The sequence below is a fragment of the Protopterus annectens genome, chromosome 3.part0, assembly GCF_019279795.1.
Source record: "Protopterus annectens isolate FY-2018-M chromosome 3.part0, PAN1.0, whole genome shotgun sequence".
NCBI lineage: Eukaryota > Metazoa > Chordata > Ceratodontiformes > Protopteridae > Protopterus > Protopterus annectens.
Genome location: NC_056731.1, coordinates 1156323905 through 1156340721, shown reverse-complemented (window position 1 = coordinate 1156340721; position 16817 = coordinate 1156323905).

Genomic DNA, 16817 nt, shown 5'->3' with positions numbered 1-16817 from the left:
CAACGAGTGGATGGGAGATTGTAGGTTTACCCCGGGGGTCATCTCTTTGTCACTACTAGACAGAGGCATAGTAAACTAAACCCTAAAAGGGTGTAGTATTCTCATCCTAAGGGGTGGTGTAGGCCACATACACTGTGGCTAGGCTTATAAATGCCCTAGGGCAGATAGCCTAGTACGAACCTATGAACCTATGAACCTATGAGTTACTATGGGAATGAGCAGGGCTAGCACGGTTCTGAGTACCGTCTAACTGTGCAAAACCCATTCAAAATCATTATCGGTTACGGTGGGAATGAGAAGGGCCCAGGCTGTTCAGAGAACCATCTAACTGTGCAAAACACATGCAAAATCATTAGGAGTTACTATGGGAATGAGTAGGGCTAGCATTGTTCAGAGTACCATTGAACTTTGCATAACCCATGCAAAATCATTAGGAGTTACAATGGGAATGAGAAGGTCTAGGACTGTTCAGAGTACCATCGGACTTTGTATAACCCATGCAAAATCATTAGGAGTTACTCTGAGAACGAGTGGGGCTAATACTGTTCAGAGTACAATCGAACTGTGCATAACCCATACAAAATCATTAGGAGTTACTATGGGAATATGTGGAGCTAGCAGTGTTCAGATTATGATCTAACTGTGCATAACCCATTCAAAATCATTCAGAGTTACTATGGGAAATAGTAACTCAGCACTGTTCAAAGTACCATCCAACTTTCCACAACCCATGCAAAATCATTAGGAGTTACTATGTGAATGAGTAGAGTTAGCACTGTTCAGAGTACCATCAAACTGTATATAACCCATACAAAATCAGTGGAGGTACTATGGGAAGGAGTAGGGATAGCACTGCTCAGAGTACCATCTAATTGTGCATAACCCATACAAAATCATTAGGAGTTACTATGGGAATAAGTAAGGCTAGGACTGTTCAGAGTACCATCTAACTGTGCATAACAAATACAAAATCATTATAAGTTACTATGGGAATGAGTAGGGCCAGGACTGTTTAGAGTACCTTCTATCTGTGCATAACCCCTGCAAAATCGTTAGAAGTTACTATGGGAATGACTAGGGCTAGCACTGTTCCAAGTACCATCTAACTCTGCATAACCCATTCAAAATCATTATGAGTTACTATGGGAAAGAGTAGGGCTAGTGCTGCTCAGAAAACCATATAACTGTGCATAACCCATTCAAAATCATTAGGAGTTACTGCTATGGCAATTAGTAGGGCTAGCACTGTTCAGAGTACCATCTAACTGTGCATAACCCATGCAAAATCATTAGGATGTACTATGGGAATAAGTAGGGCTAGCACTTTTCAGAGTACCATCTAAATGTGCATAACCCATGCAAAATCATTAGGTGTTACTACTATGGGAATGGGTTGGGCTAGCACTGTTCAGAGTACCATCGAACTTTGCATAACCCATGCAAAATCATTAGGGGTTACTATGAGAATGACTGGGGCTAACACTGATCAGAGTACTTTCGAACTGTGCATAACCCACACAAGATCATTAGGAGTTACTATGGGAATGAGTAGGGCTAGGACTGTTCAGAGTACCATCTAACTGTGCATAACTCATGCAAAATCATTAGGAGTTACTATGGGAATGAGTAGGGATAGCACTGCTCAGAGAACCATCTAACTGTGGATAACCCATTCAAAATCAATAGGAGTTACTACTATTGCAATGAGCAGGGCTAGCACTGTTCAGAGTACCATCTAACTGTGCATAACCCATGCAAAATCATTAGGATTTACTATGGGAATGAGTAGGGCTAGCACTGTTCCGAGTACCACCTAACTGTGTATAACCCATGCAATATCATTAGGAGTTACTACTATGTGAATGAGTAGGGCTAGCATTGTTCAGAGTACCATCCAACTTTGCATAACCTGCGCAAAATGATTAGGAGTTACTATGGGAATGAGTAGGGCTAGCACTGTTCAGCGTACCATCTAACTGTACATAATCCGTGCAAAATCATTAGGAGTTACTATGGGAATGAGTAGGGCTAGGTCTATTCAGAGTACCATCTAACTGTGTAAAACCCATGCAAAATCATTAGTAGTTACTATGGGAATGAGTAGGGATAGGACTGTTCAGAGTACCTTCTTACTGTGCATAACCTATGCAAAATCATTAGGAGTTAGTATGGGAATGAGTAGGGCTAGCACTGTTCAGAGTACCATCTAACTGTGCATAACCCATGCAAAATCATTAGGCGGTACTATGAGAATGAGTAGGGCTAACTCTGTTCAGAGTACCATCTAACTGTGCATAACCCATACAAAATCATTAGGAGGTACTATGGGAATGAGTAGGGCTAGCACTGTTCCGAGTACCATCTAACTGTGCATAACCCATTCAAAATCATGAGTTACTATGGGAATGAGTAGGGCTGGCACTGTTCAGAGTACCATCTAACTGTGCATAACCCATAAAAAATCATTAGGAATTACTATGGGAATGAATAGGGCTAGCACTGTTCAGAGTACCATCTAACTGTGCATAACCCATTCAAAATCATGAGTTACTATGGGAATGAGTAGGGCTAGCAGTGTTCAGAGTACCATCTAACTGTACATAACCCATGCAGAATCATTATGAGTTACTATAGGAATGAGTAGGGCTAGCACTGTTCAGAGTACCATCTAACTGTGCATAACCCATACAAAATCATTAGAATTTACTACTATGGGAATGAGTAGGGCTAGGACTGTTCAGAGTATCATCTGGGGAGAGGTTTCAGCACTGAAACTGTAGCTTATTGGCCGTTTTGGGCTGATTTCAATCCATTATTCTTTCTGGCATAAAAACACATGTTTGCGCATGTTTGCATTAGTATTAGATCGGCAGAACCTGTTTGGACATCCTGCAGACTAATTCAGCACCAGAATAAAGAAAGAGAGACTTTTTGTTTGACTGCAAGTACTTTTTGTATCAAATAGCTCGTTTTTGCCATCTGCTGTTCGTTTCTGCTGTTTCTGTCCTTTTAGCTACTGTATTTTACTGCATCTCAGCTATTTAAATCTTTTTTATTACTGTGCACTCGTTTTCTGCCTGTTTTAGAAGTTTTAAACTGCATTTATTGTTTTTTGACTGTATTTTCTGATTTAGGATACACACTCAAGTGCGCTTGCCTTTTCAGAGCATATCCACTGTTTATTGCCTGTCCTTGTCTGTTTTTCTAAAAAAACAAACAAACAAAAAAAGAACAAAAAAAGCTCTTGTTGCTTGTTTTCCGCCTTTCTGATCTAGTATAGTCCAGTTCACAGACATTGCTGACTTCAGGGCTTTATTTATTGTGACCAGAGCTATTCCAGATGCTATTGTGTTAGAGGGAGGTCCTTCTGCTTAACAGTGAGAGCGGGAAGCATTGTACATCCAATCTAGCAGTAGAGGAGTTGTTTCAGAACTGAAATTGTAGCTTATTGGCCATTTTGGGCTGATTTCAATCTTTTTATTCTTTCTGACATAAAAACTCATGTTTGCATGCATTTGCGCTAGTATTAGATTGGTGGAACCTGTCTGAGTGTCCTGCAGACTAATTCAGCACCAGAATAGAGAAAGAGAGACCTTTTGGTTGACTGCAAGTACTTTTTGTCTCAAATTGCTCATTTTTGCCATCTGCTGTTCGTTTCTGCTGTTTCTGTCCTTTTAGCTACTGTATTTTATTGCATCACAGCTATTTAAATAGTTGTTATTACTGTGCACTTGTTTTCTGCCTATTTTAATAGTTTTAAACTGCATTTACTGTTTTTTGACTGTATTTTCTGATTTAGGCAACACACTCAAGTGGGCTTGCCTTTTCAGAGCATTTCCACTGTTTATTGCCTGCCCTTGCCGGCTTTTCTGAAAAAAAAAAGCTCTTGTTACTTGTTTCCCTCCTTTCTGAACTAGTATAGTCCAGTTCCCAGTCATTGCTGGCTTCAGGACTTTATTTCTTGTGACCAGAGCTATTCCAGACCTTATTGTGTTAGAGAGAGGTCCTTCTGCTTACCAGTGAGAGTGGGAAGCATTGTAAAGCCAATCTAGAACAAGAGGAGTGGTTTCAGCACTGAAATTGTAGCTTTTTGGCTGTTTTGGGCTGATTTCAATTCCTTTATTCTTTCTGGCATAAAAATGCATTTTTGCTCGCGTTTGCACTTGTATTAGATCGGTGGAACCTGTTTGTGCATCCTGCAGACTAATTCTCCACCAGAATAGAGAAAGAGAGAGTTTTTGGTTGACTGAAATCACTTTTCGCTGAAATTGCTCCTTTTTGTCTTCTGCTGTTCGTTTCTACTGTTTCTGTCCTTTCAGCTACTGTATTTTATTGCATCTCACCTATTTAAATTGTTTTTATTACTGTGCACTTGTTTTCTGCCTGTTTTAAAAGTGTTAAACTGCATTTACTGTTTTTTGACTGTATTTTCTGATTTAGGTAACACACTCAAATGCGCTTGCATTTTCCCTTCTTTTCTGAAAAAAAGAAAAAAAAAAACAAAATAAGCTCTTGTTGCTTGTTTCCCGCCCTTCTGAACTAGTATAGTCCAGTTCCCAGGCATTGCTAACTTCAGAACTTTATTTTTTGTGACCAGAGCTATTCCAGATGTTATTGTGTTAGAGGGAGTTCCTTCTGCTTACCAGTGAGAGTGGGAAGCATTGTACAGTCAATCTAGCACTAGAGGAGTGGTTTCAGCACTGAAATTGTAGCTTATTGGCCATTTTGGGCTGATTTCAATCCATTATTCTTTCTGGCATAAAAACGCATGTTTGCGCATGTTTGCATTAGTATTAGATCGACAGAACCTGTTTGGGCATCCTGTAGACTAATTCAGCACCAGAATAGAGAGAATTTTTGGCTGACTACAATACTTTGTCTCAAGTTGCTCGTTTTTGCAGTCTACTGTTCGTTTCTGCTGTTTCTGTACTTTTAGCTACTGTATTTTATTGCATCTCAGCTATTTAAATCTTTTTATTACTGTGCACTCATTTTCTGCCTGTTTTAAAATTTTAAACTGCATTTATTGTTTTTGACTGTATTTTCTGATTTAGGCTACACCAGACCATATCCACTGTTTATTGCCTGTCCTTGTCTGCTTTTCTAAAAACAAACAAACAGAAAGAACAAAAAAGCTCTTGTTGCTTGTTTCTCAGCCCTTCTGAACTAGTATAGTCAGTTCCCAGACATTGCTGGCTTCAGGACTTAAAGTTTTTGGATCAGAGCTATTCCAGCGTAAAATCTACTGCCAGTCATTAGCAGAAAGAGTTCCTTCTGTTTAACAGTGAGACTGGGAAGCATTGCACATCAATCTGGCAGTAAAGGAGCGATTTCAGCACTGAAATTGTAGCTTATTGCATCTCAGCTGATTTTAATCCATTTTTGTTACTGTGCACTTGCTTTCTGCCCATTTTAAAAGTTTTAAATTGCATTTACTTTTTTACTGTATTTTCTGATTTAGGCAACACACTCAAGTGCGTTTGTGTTTTCAGAGCATATCCACTGTTTATTGCCTGTCCTTGCCTGCTTTCTGAAAAAACAAAACAAAACAAAAAAGCTCTTGTTGCTTGTTTTCCGCCTTTCTGATCTAGTATAGTCCAGTTCACAGACATTGCTGACTTCAGGGCTTTATTTCTTGTGATCAGAGCTATTCCAGATGCTATTGTGTTAGAGGGAGGTCCTTCTGCTTACCAGTAAGAGCGGGAAGCATTGTACATCCAATCTAGCAGTAGAGGAGTTGTTTCAGCACTGAAATTGTAGCTTATTGGCCGTTTCAGGCTGATTTCAATCTTTTTATTCTTTCTGACATAAAAACTCATGTTTGCATGCATTTGCGCTAGTATTAGATTGGTGGAACCTGTCTGAGTGTCCTGCAGACTAATTCAGCACCAGAATAGAGAAAGAGAGACCTTTTGGTTGACTGCAAGTATGTTTTGTCTCAAATTGCTCATTTTTGCCATCTGCTGTTCGTTTCTGCTGTTTCTGTCCTTTTAGCTACTGTATTTTATTGCATCACAGCTATTTAAATAGTTGTTATTACTGTGCACTTGTTTTCTGCCTATTTTAAAAGTTTTAAACTGCATTTACTGTTTTTGACTGTATTTTCTGATTTAGGCAACACACTCAAGTGCACTTGTTTTTTTCAGAGCATATCCACTGTTTATTGCCTGTCCTTGCCGGCTTTTCTGAAAAAAAAAGCTCTTGTTACTTGTTTCCCTCCTTTCTGAACTAGTATAGTCCAGTTCCCAGTCATTGCTGGCTTCAGGACTTTATTTCTTGTGACCAGAGCTATTCCAGACCTTATTGTGTTAGAGGGAGGTCCTTCTGATTACCAGTGAGAGTGGGAAGCATTGTACAGCCAATCTTGAACAAGAGGAGTGGTTTTAGCACTGAAATTTTAGCTTTTTGGTCGTTTTGGGCTGATTTCAATCCCTTTATTCTTTCTGGCATAAAAATGCATTTTTGCTCGTGTTTGCACTTGTATTAGATCGGCGGAACCTGTTTGTGCATCCTGCAGACTAATTCACCACCAGAATAGAGAAAGAGAGAGTTTTTGGTTGACTGAAATCACTTTTTGGCTGAAATTGCTCCTTTTTGTCTTCTGCTGTTCATTTCTACTGTTTCTGTCCTTTTAGCTACTGTATTTTATTGCATCTCACCTATTTAAATTGTTTTTATTACTGTGCACTTGTTTTCTGCCTGTTTTAAAAGTGTTAAACTGCATTTACTGTTTTTTGACTGTATTTTCTGATTTAGGCAACACACTGAAGTGCTCTTGCCTTTTTATAGCATATCCACTGTTTATTGCCTGTCCTTGCCTGCTTTTCTAAAAACAAAACAAAAAAAAAAAACCGAACAAAAAAAGCTCTTGTTGCTTGTTTTCTGCCTTTCTGATCTAGTATAGTCCAGTTTCCAGGCATTGCTAACTTCAGAACTTTATTTCTTGTGACCAGAGCTATTCCAGACCTTATTGTGTTAGAGGGAGGTCCTTCTGCTTACCAGTGAGAGTGGGAAGCATTGTACATCCAATCTGGCACTAAAGGAGTGGTTTCAGCGCTGAAATTGTAGCTTATTGGCTGTTTTGGGCTGATTTTAATCCATTTATTTTTTCTGGCATAAAAACGTCTGTTTGCGTGCGTTTGCGCTAGTATTAGATCGACAGAACCTGTTTGGGCATCCTGTAGACTAATTCAGCACCAGAATAGAGAGAATTTTTATTTGACTGCAAGTACTTTCTGTCTCAAATTGCTTGTTTTGCCATCTACTGTTCATTTCTGCTGTTTCTGTACTTTTAGCTGCTGTATTTTATTGCATCTCAGCTATTTAAATCGTTTTTATTACTGTGCACTTGTTTTCTGCCCGTTTTAAAAGTTTTAAACTGCGTTTACTGTTTTTTGACTGTATTTTCTGATTTAGGCAACACACTCAAGTGCACTTGCCTTTTCAGAGCATATCCACCATTTATTGTCTGCCTTTGCCTGCTTTTCCGAAAAAATAAAAAAAAAAAAAAAAAAAAAAAGCTCTTGTTGCTTGTTTCTCACCCCTTTTGAACTAGTATAGTCCAGTTCCCAGACATTGCTGGCTTCAGGACTTTATTTCTTGTGACCAGAGCTATTCCAGACCTTATTGTGTTAGAAAGAGGTATTTCTGCTTACCAGTGAAAGTGGGAAGCATTGTTCAACAAATCTAGCACTAGAGGAGTGGTTTCAGCACTTAAATTGTAGCTTATTAGCCGTTTTGGGCTGATTTCAATCCATTATTCTTTCTGGCATAAAAGCGCATGTTTGCGCATGTTTGCATTAGTATTAGATCGGCAGAACCTGTGTGGACATCCTGCAGACTAATTCAGCACCAGAATAAAAAGAGAGACTTTTGTTGACTGCAAGTACTTTTGTTTCAAATTGCTCGTTTTTGCCATCTGCTGTTCGTTTCTGCTGTTTCTGTCCTTTTAGCTACTGTATTTTATTGTATCTCAGCTATTTAAATCTTTTTATTACTGTGCACTCATTTTCTGCCTGTTTTAAAGGTTTTAAACTGCATTTATTGTTTTTTGACTGTATTTTCTGATTTAGGCTACACACTCAAGTGCGCTTGCCTTTTCAGAGCATATCCACTGTTTATTGCCTGTCCTTGTCTGCTTTTCTAAAAAAACAAACAAACAGAAAAAGAACAAAAAAAAGCTCTTGTTGCTTGTTTTCTGCCTTTCTGAACTAGTATAGTCCAGTTCCCAGGCATTGCTCACTTCAGGACTTTATTTCTTGTGACCAGAGCTATTCCAGACCTTATTGTTTTAGAGGGAGGTCCTTCTGCTTACCAGTGAGAGTGGGAAGCATTGTACATCAATCTGGCAGTAAAGGAGTTGTTTCAGCACTGAAATTGTAGCTTATTGGCCGTTCTGGGCTGATTTCAATCCATTTGTTTTTTCTGGCATATAAAAATGTCTGTTTGTGTGCGTTTGCACTAGTATTAGATCAGCGGAACCTGTTTGGGCATCCTGCAGATTAATTCAGCACCAGAATAGAAAAGAGAGAATTTTTGGTTGACTGCAATACTTTCTGTCTTAAATTGCTCATGTTTGCAGTCTACTGTTCATTTCTGCTGTTACTGTACTTTTAGCCACTGTATTTTATTGCATCTCCTCAGTGCAGTGGTGGTGGTGCTGCAGGCCGCAGTATTGTCCTGTTCGATTTGTCGCCCGTCTTCTTCTCAGCTGTGAGCCGCCTTCCGTGGATACGGCATGGGGCGCCTTCTTTGTTAAAGTTGCATCAAGGGAGGCGGCTCACGAAAATCTACTGCCAATCATTAGCAGCAGACCGTTCCTCCAGGCGAGCGACCCTTAACCGGGAAAAGCCGAAAGACGCAACAATTTTATTGCATCTCAGCTATTTAAATCATTTTTGTTACTGTGCACTTGTTTTCTGCCCATTTTAAAAGTTTTAAACTGTCTTTACTTTTTTAACTGTATTTTATGATTTAGGCAACACACTCAAGTGTGCTTGCTTTTTCAGAGCATATCCACTGTTTATTGCCTGTCCTTGCCTGCTTTCTGGAAAAAAAAACACCCAAAAAAAGCTCTTGTTGCTTGTTTCCCACCTTTCTGAACAAGTATAGTCCAGTTCCCAGACATTGCTGGCTTCAGGACTTTATTTCTTGTGACCAGAGCTATTCCAGATCTTATTGTGTTAGATGGAGGTTCTTCTGCTTATCATTGAGAGTGGGAAGCATTGTACAGCCAATCTAGCACTAGAGGAGTGGTTTCAGCACTGAAATTGTAGCTTATTGGCCGTTTTGGGCTGATTTCAATTTCTTTATTCTTTCTAGCATAAAAACACGCATTTGCACTAATATTAGATTGGCGGAACCTGTTTGGGCATCCTGCAGACTAATTCAGCACCAGAATAGAGAAACAGAGACCTGTTGGTTGAGTGCAAGTACTTTTGTCTGAAATTGCTCATTTTGTCGTCTGTTGTTCATTTCTGCTGTTTCTGTACTTTTAGCTACTGTATTTTATTGCAACTCAGCTATTTAAATGGTTTTTATTACTGTGCACTTGTTTTCTGCCTGTTTTAAAAGTTTTAAACTGCATTTACTGTTTTTTGACTGTATTTTCTGATTTAGGCAACACACTCAAGTGTGCTTGCCTTTTCAGAGCATATCCACTGTTTATTGCCTGTCCTTGCCTGCTTTTCTGAAAAACAAACAAAAAAACAAAAAAAAGCTCTTGTTGCTTGTTTCCCGCCTTTCTGAACTAGTATAGTCCAGTTCCCAGGCATTGCTGGCTTCAGGACTTTATTTCTTGTGACCAGAGCTATTCCAGACCTTATTGTGTTAGAGGGAGGTCCTTCTGCTTACCAGTGAGAGTGGGAAGCATTGTACAGCCAATCTAGCACTAGAGGAGTGGTTTCAGCACTGAAATTGTAGCTTATTGGCCATTTTGGGCTGATTTCAATCCATTATTCTTTCTGGCATAAAAGCGCATGTTTGCGCATGTTTGCATTAGTATTAGATCGGCAGAACCTGTGTGGACATCCTGCAGACTAATTCAGCACCAGAATAAATAAAGAGAGCCTTTTTGTTTGACTGCAAGTACTTTTTGTTTCAAATTGCTCGTTTTTGCCATCTGCTGTTCGTTTCTGCTGTTTCTGTCCTTTTAGCTACTGTATTTTATTGTATCTCAGCTATTTAAATCTTTTTATTACTGTGCACTCATTTTCTGCCTGTTTTAAAGGTTTTAAACTGCATTTATTGTTTTTTGACTGTATTTTCTGATTTAGGCTACACACTCAAGTGCGCTTGCCTTTTCAGAGCATATCCACTGTTTATTGCCTGTCCTTGTCTGCTTTTCTAAAAAAACAAACAAACAGAAAAAGAACAAAAAAAAGCTCTTGTTGCTTGTTACTCGCCCTTCTGAACTAGTATAGTCCAGTTCCCAGACATTGCTGGCTTCAGGACTTTATTTCTTGTGACCAGAGCTATTCCAGACCTTATTGTGTTAGAAAGAGGTCCTTCTGTTTAACAGTGAGACTGGGAAGCATTGCACATCCAATCTGGCAGTAAAGGAGCGATTTCAGCACTGAAATTGTAGCTTATTGGCCGTTTTGGGCTGATTTTAATCCATTTTTTATTACTGTGCACTTGCTTTCTGCCTGTTTTAAAAGTTTTAAATTGCATTTACTGTTTTTTGACTGTATTTTCTGATTTAGGCAACACACTCAAGTGCGTTTGTGTTTTCAGAGCATATCCACTGTTTATTGCCTGTCCTTGCTTGCTTTTCTAAAAAAAAACAAAACAAAAAAAAAGCTCTTGTTGCTTGTTTTCTGCCTTTCTGATCTAGTATAGTCCAGTTCCCAGGCATTGCTGACTTCAGGACTTTATTTCTTGTGACCAGAGCTATTCAAGATGTTCTTGTGTTAGAGGGAGGTCCGTCTGCTTACCAGTGAGAGCGGGAAGCATTGCACATCCAATCTAGCAGTAGAGGAGTTGTTTCAGCACTGAAATTGTAGCTTATTGGCCATTTTGGGCTGATTTCAATCCATTTGTTTTTTCTGGCATATAAAAATGTCTGTTTGTGTGCGTTTGCGCTAGTATTAGATCGGCGGAACCTGTTTGGGCATCCTGCAGACTAATTCAGCACCAGAATAGAAAAGAGAGAATTTTTGGTTGACTGCAATACTTTCTGTCTCAAATTGCTCATTTTTGCAGTCTACTGTTTATTTCTGCTGTTTCTGTACTTTTAGCTACTGTATTTTATTGCATCTCAGCTATTTAAATCGTTTTTATTACTGTGCACTTGTTTTCTGCCCATTTTAAAAGTTTTAAACTGCGTTTACTGTTTTTTTACTGTATTTTCTGATTTAGGCAACACACTCAAGTGCACTTGTTTTTTTCAGAGCATATCCACTGTTTATTGCCTCTCCTTGCCTGCTTTTCTGAAAAAAAACAAAAAAAAAAGCTCTTGTTACTTGTTTCCCGCCTTTCTGAACTAGTATAGTCCAGTTCCCAGTCATTGCTGGCTTCAGGTCTTTATTTCTTGTGACCAGAGCTATTCCAGACCTTATTGTGTTAGAGGGAGGTCCTTCTGATTACCAGTGAGAGTGGGAAGCATTGTACAGCCAATCTTGAACAAGAGGAGTGGTTTTAGCACTGAAATTTTAGCTTTTTGGCTGTTTTGGGCTGATTTCAATCCCTTTATTCTTTCTGGCATAAAAATGCATTTTTGCTTGTGTTTGCACTTGTATTAGATCGGCGGAACCTGTTTGTGCATCCTGCAGACTAATTCACTACCAGAATAGAGAAAGAGAGAGTTTTTGGTTGACTGAAATCACTTTTTGGCTGAAATTGCTCCTTTTTGTCTTCTGCTGTTCATTTCTACTGTTTCTGTCCTTTTAGCTACTGTATTTTATTGCATCTCACCTATTTAAATTGTTTTTATTATTGTGCACTTGTTTTCTGCCTGTTTTAAAAGTGTTAAACTGCATTTACTGTTTTTTGACTGTATTTTCTGATTTAGGCAACACACTGAAGTGCTCTTGCCTTTTTATAGCATATCCACTGTTTATTGCCTGTCCTTGCCTGCTTTTCTAAAAACAAAACAAAAAAAAAAAACGAACAAAAAAAGCTCTTGTTGCTTGTTTTCTGCCTTTCTGATCTAGTATAGTCCAGTTTCCAGGCATTGCTGGCTTCAGGAATTTATTTCTTGTGACCAGAGCTATTCCAGATGTTATTGTGTTAGAGGGAGTTCCTTCTGCTTACCAGTGAGAGTGGGAAGCATTGTACATCCAATCTAGCACTAGAGGAGTGGTTTCAGCACTGAAATTGTAGCTTATTGGCTGTTTTGGGCTGATTTCAATCCATTTGTCTTTTCTGGCATAAAAACGTCTGTTTGCGTGCGTTTGCACTAGTATTAGATCGGCAGAACCTGTTTGGGCATCCTGCAGACTAATTCAGCTCCAGAACAGAAAGATAGAATTTTTATTTCACTGCAATACTTTCTGTCTCAAATTGCTTGTTTTTGCAGTCTACTGTTCATTTCTGCTGTTTCTGTACTTTTAGCTAACGTATTTTATTGCATCTCAGCTACTTCAATCGTTTTTATTACTGTGCACTTGTTTTCTGCCCATTTTAAAAGTTTTAAACTGCGTTTACTGTTTTTTGACTGTGTTTTCTGATTTAGGCAACACACTCAAGTGCACTTGATTTTTCAGAGCATGTCCATTGTTTATTGCCTGTCCTTGCCTGCTTTCCTGAAAAAAACAAAAAAAAAAAAAAAAAAAAAAAAAGCTCTTGTTGCTTGTTTCTCGCCCTTCTGAACTAGTATAGTCCAGGTCCCAGGCATTGCTGGCTTCAGCACTTTATTTCTTGTGACCAGAGCTATTCCAGACCTTATTGTGTTAGAAAGAGGTATTTCTGCTTACCAGTGAAAGTGGGAAGCATTGTACAGCCAAACTAGCACTAGAGGAGTGGTTTCAGCACTGAAATTGTAGCTTATTGGCCGTTATGGGCTGATTTCAATCCTTTTATTCTTTCTGGCATAAAAACACATGTTTGCAACGTTTGCACTAGTATTAGATCGGCGGAACCTGTTTGGATATCCTGCAGAATAATTCAGTGCCAGAATAGAGAGCGAGAGACTTTTTGGTTGACTTCAAGTACTTTTTGTCTCAAATTGCTCATTTTTTCCATCTGCTGTTCGTTTCTGCTGTTTCTGTCCATTTAGCTACTGTATTTTATTGCATCTCAGCTATTTAACTCTTTTTTATTACTGTGCTCTCGTTTCTGCCTGTTTAAAAAGTTTTAAACTGCACTTACTGTTTTTTGACTGTATTCTCTGATTTTGGCAACACACTCAAGTGCGCTTGCCTTTTCAGAGCATATCCACTGTTTATTGCCTGTCCTTGCCTGCTTTTCTAAAAAAACAAACAAACAAAAAAAGAACAAAAAAAAAGCTCTTGTTGCTTGTTTTCCGCCTTTCTGATCTAGTATAGTCCAGTTCCCAGGCATTGCTGGCTTCAGGACTTTATTTCTTGTGACCAGAGCTATTCCAGACCTTATTGTGTTAGAAAGAGGTCCTTCTGCTTACCAGTAAGAGTGGGAAGCATTGTGCATCCAATCTGGCACTAAAGGAGTGATTTCAGCACTGAAATTGTAGCTTATTGGCCGTTCTGGGCTGATTTTAATCCATTTGTTTTTTCTGGCATAAAAATGTCTGTTTGTGTGTGTTTGCACTAGTATTAGATCGGCAGAACCTGTTTGGGCATCTTGCAGACTATCAGCACCAGAATAGAGAAAGAGAGAATTTTTGGTTGACTACAATACTTTCTGTCTCAAATTGCTCATTTTTGCAGTCTACTGTTCGTTTCTGCTGTTTCTGCACTTTTAGCTACTGTATTTTATTGTATCTCAGTACTGCAGTGGTGGTGCTGCAGTAGCGTAGTCGCCTCACAGTAAGACATTGTCCTGTTCGATTCTCAGCTAGAGCGTCTTCTGTGTGGAGACATGCGTGAATGGGCGTACCTTTGTTAAAGTTTTTGCATCAGGGCTGGCAACTCGGCACGTAAAAATCTACTGCCAATCATTAGCAGACCGGAGTTCCTCTGTGGCGACCCTTAACCGGGAAAAGCCGAAAGACCCAACAATTTTATTGCATCTCAGCTATTTAAATCATTTTTGTTACTGTGCACTTGTTTTCTGCCCATTTTAAAAGTTTTAAACTGTCTTTACTTTTTTAACTGTATTTTCTGATTTAGGCAACACACTCAAGTGCACTTGCTTTTTCAGAGCATATCCACTGTTTATTCCCTGTCCTTGCCTGCTTTCCTGAAAAAAAAAACAAAAAACAAAAAAAGCTCTTGTTGCTTATTTCCCACCTTTCTGAACTAGTATTGTCCAGTTCCCAGGAATTGCTGGCTTCAGGACTTTATTTCTTGTGACCAGAGCTATTCCAGACCTTATTGTGTTAGAGGGAGGTCCTTTTGCTTACCAGTGAGAGTGGGAAGCATTGTACAGCCAATCTAGCAGTAGAGGAGTGGTTTCAGCACTGAAATTGTAGCTTATTGGCCGTTTCAGGCTGATTTCAATCTTTTTATTCTTTCTGACATATAAAGTCGTGTTTGCATGCATTTGCGCTAGTATTAGATTGGTGGAACCTGTTTGAGCGTCCTGCAGACTAATTCAGCACCAGAATAGAGAAAGAGAGACCTTTTGGTTGACTGCAAGTACTTTTTGTCTCAAATTGCTCATTTTTGACGTCTGCTGTTCATTTCTGCTGTTTCTGTCCATTTAGGTACTGTATTTTATTGCATCTCAGTTATTTAAATCGTTGTTATTACTGTGCACTTACGTTCTGCCTATTTTAAAAGTTTTAAACTGCATTTACTGTTTTTTGACTGTATTTTCTGATTTAGGCAACACACTCAAGTGGGCTTGCCTTTTCAGCGCATATCCACTGTTTATTGCCTGTCTTTGCCGGCTTTTCTGAAAAAAAAAAAAAGCTCTTGTTACTTGTTTCCCACCTTTCTGAACTAGTATAGTCCAGTTCCCAGTCATTGCTGGCTTCAGGACTTTATTTCTTGTGACCAGAGCTATTCCAGACCTTATTGTGTTAGAGAGAGGTCCTTCTGCTTACCAGTGAGAGTGGGAAGCATTGTAAAGCCAATCTAGCACTAGAGGAGTGGTTTCAGTATTGAAATTGTAGCTTATTGGCCGTTTTGGACTGATTTCAATCCTTTTATTCTTTCTGGCATAAAAACACATGTTTGCACACGTTTACACTAGTATTAGATTGGCATTAGATTTTCTTTTTCTGAAAAAAAGAAAAAAAAACAAAAAAAAGCTCTTGTTGCTTGTTTCCCGCCCTTCTGAACTAGTATAGTCCAGTTCCCAGGCATTGCTGGCTTCAGGACTTTATATCATGTGTCCAGAGCTATTCCAGACCTTATTGTTTTAGAAAGAGGTCCTTCTGCTTACCAGTGAGAGTGGGAAGCATTGCACAGCCAATCTAGCACTAGAGGAGTGGTTTCAGTATTGAAATTGTAGCTTATTGGCCGTTTTGGACTGATTTCGATCCTTTTATTCTTTCTGGCATAAAAACACATGTTTTCACACGTGTACACTAGTATTAGATTGGCAGAACCTGTTTGGATGTCCTGCAGACTAAATCAGCACCAGAATAGAGAAAGAGAGACTTTTTGGTTGATTGCAAGTACTTTTTGTCTCAAATTGCTCATTTTTGCCATCTGCTGTTCGGCTCTGCTGTTTCTGTCCATTTAGCTACTGTATTTTATTGCATCACAGCTATTTAAATCTTTTTTATTACTGTGCACTTGCTTTCTGCCTGTTTTAAAAGTTTTAAATTGCATTTACTGTTTTTTGACTGTATTTTCTGATTTAGGCAACACACTCAAGTGTGCTTGCCTTTTCAGAGCATATCCACTGTTTATTGCCTGTCCTTGCTTGCTTTTCTAACAAAAAAAAAAAAAAAAAACAATCAAAAAAAGCTCTTGTTGGTTGTTTTCCGCCTTTCTGATTTAGTATAGTCCACTTCCCAGGCATTGCTGGCTTCAGGACTTTATTTCTTGTGACCAGAGCTATTCCAGATGTTATTGTGTTAGAGGGAGGTCCTTCTGCTTACCAGGGAGAGTGGTAAGCATTGTACATCCAATCTAGCACTAGAGGAGTGGTTTCAGCACTGAAATTGTAGCTTATTGGCTGTTTTGGGCTGATTTCCATCCATTTGTTCTTTCTGGCATAAAAACATATTTGCGTGTGTTTGCGCTAGTATTAGATCGGCGGAACCTGTTTGGGCATCCTGCAGACTAATTCAGCACCAGAATAGAGAAAGAGAGAATTTTTGGTTGACTGCAATACTTTTTGTCTCAAATTGCTAGTTTTTGCAGTCTACTGTTCGTTTCTACTGTTTCTGTACTTTTAGCTACTGTCTTTTATTGCAATTCAGCTATTTAAATCGTTTTTATTACTGTGCACTTGTTTTCTGCCCATTTTAAAAGTTTTAAACTGCGTTTACTGTTTTTTTACTCTATTTTCTGATTTAGGCAACACACTCAAGTGCACTTGCTTTTTCAGAGCATATCCACTGTTTATTGCCTGTCCTTGCCTGGTTTTCTGAAAAAAAAAAAAAGCTCTTGTTGCTTGTTTCCCGCCTTTCTGAACTAGTATTGTCCAGTTCCCAGTCATTGCTGGCTTCAAGACTTTACTTCTTGTGACCAGAGCTATTCCAGACCTAATTGTGTTAGAGGGAGGTCCTTCTGATTACCAGTGAGAGTGGGAAGCATTGTACAGCCAATCTGGAACAAGATGAG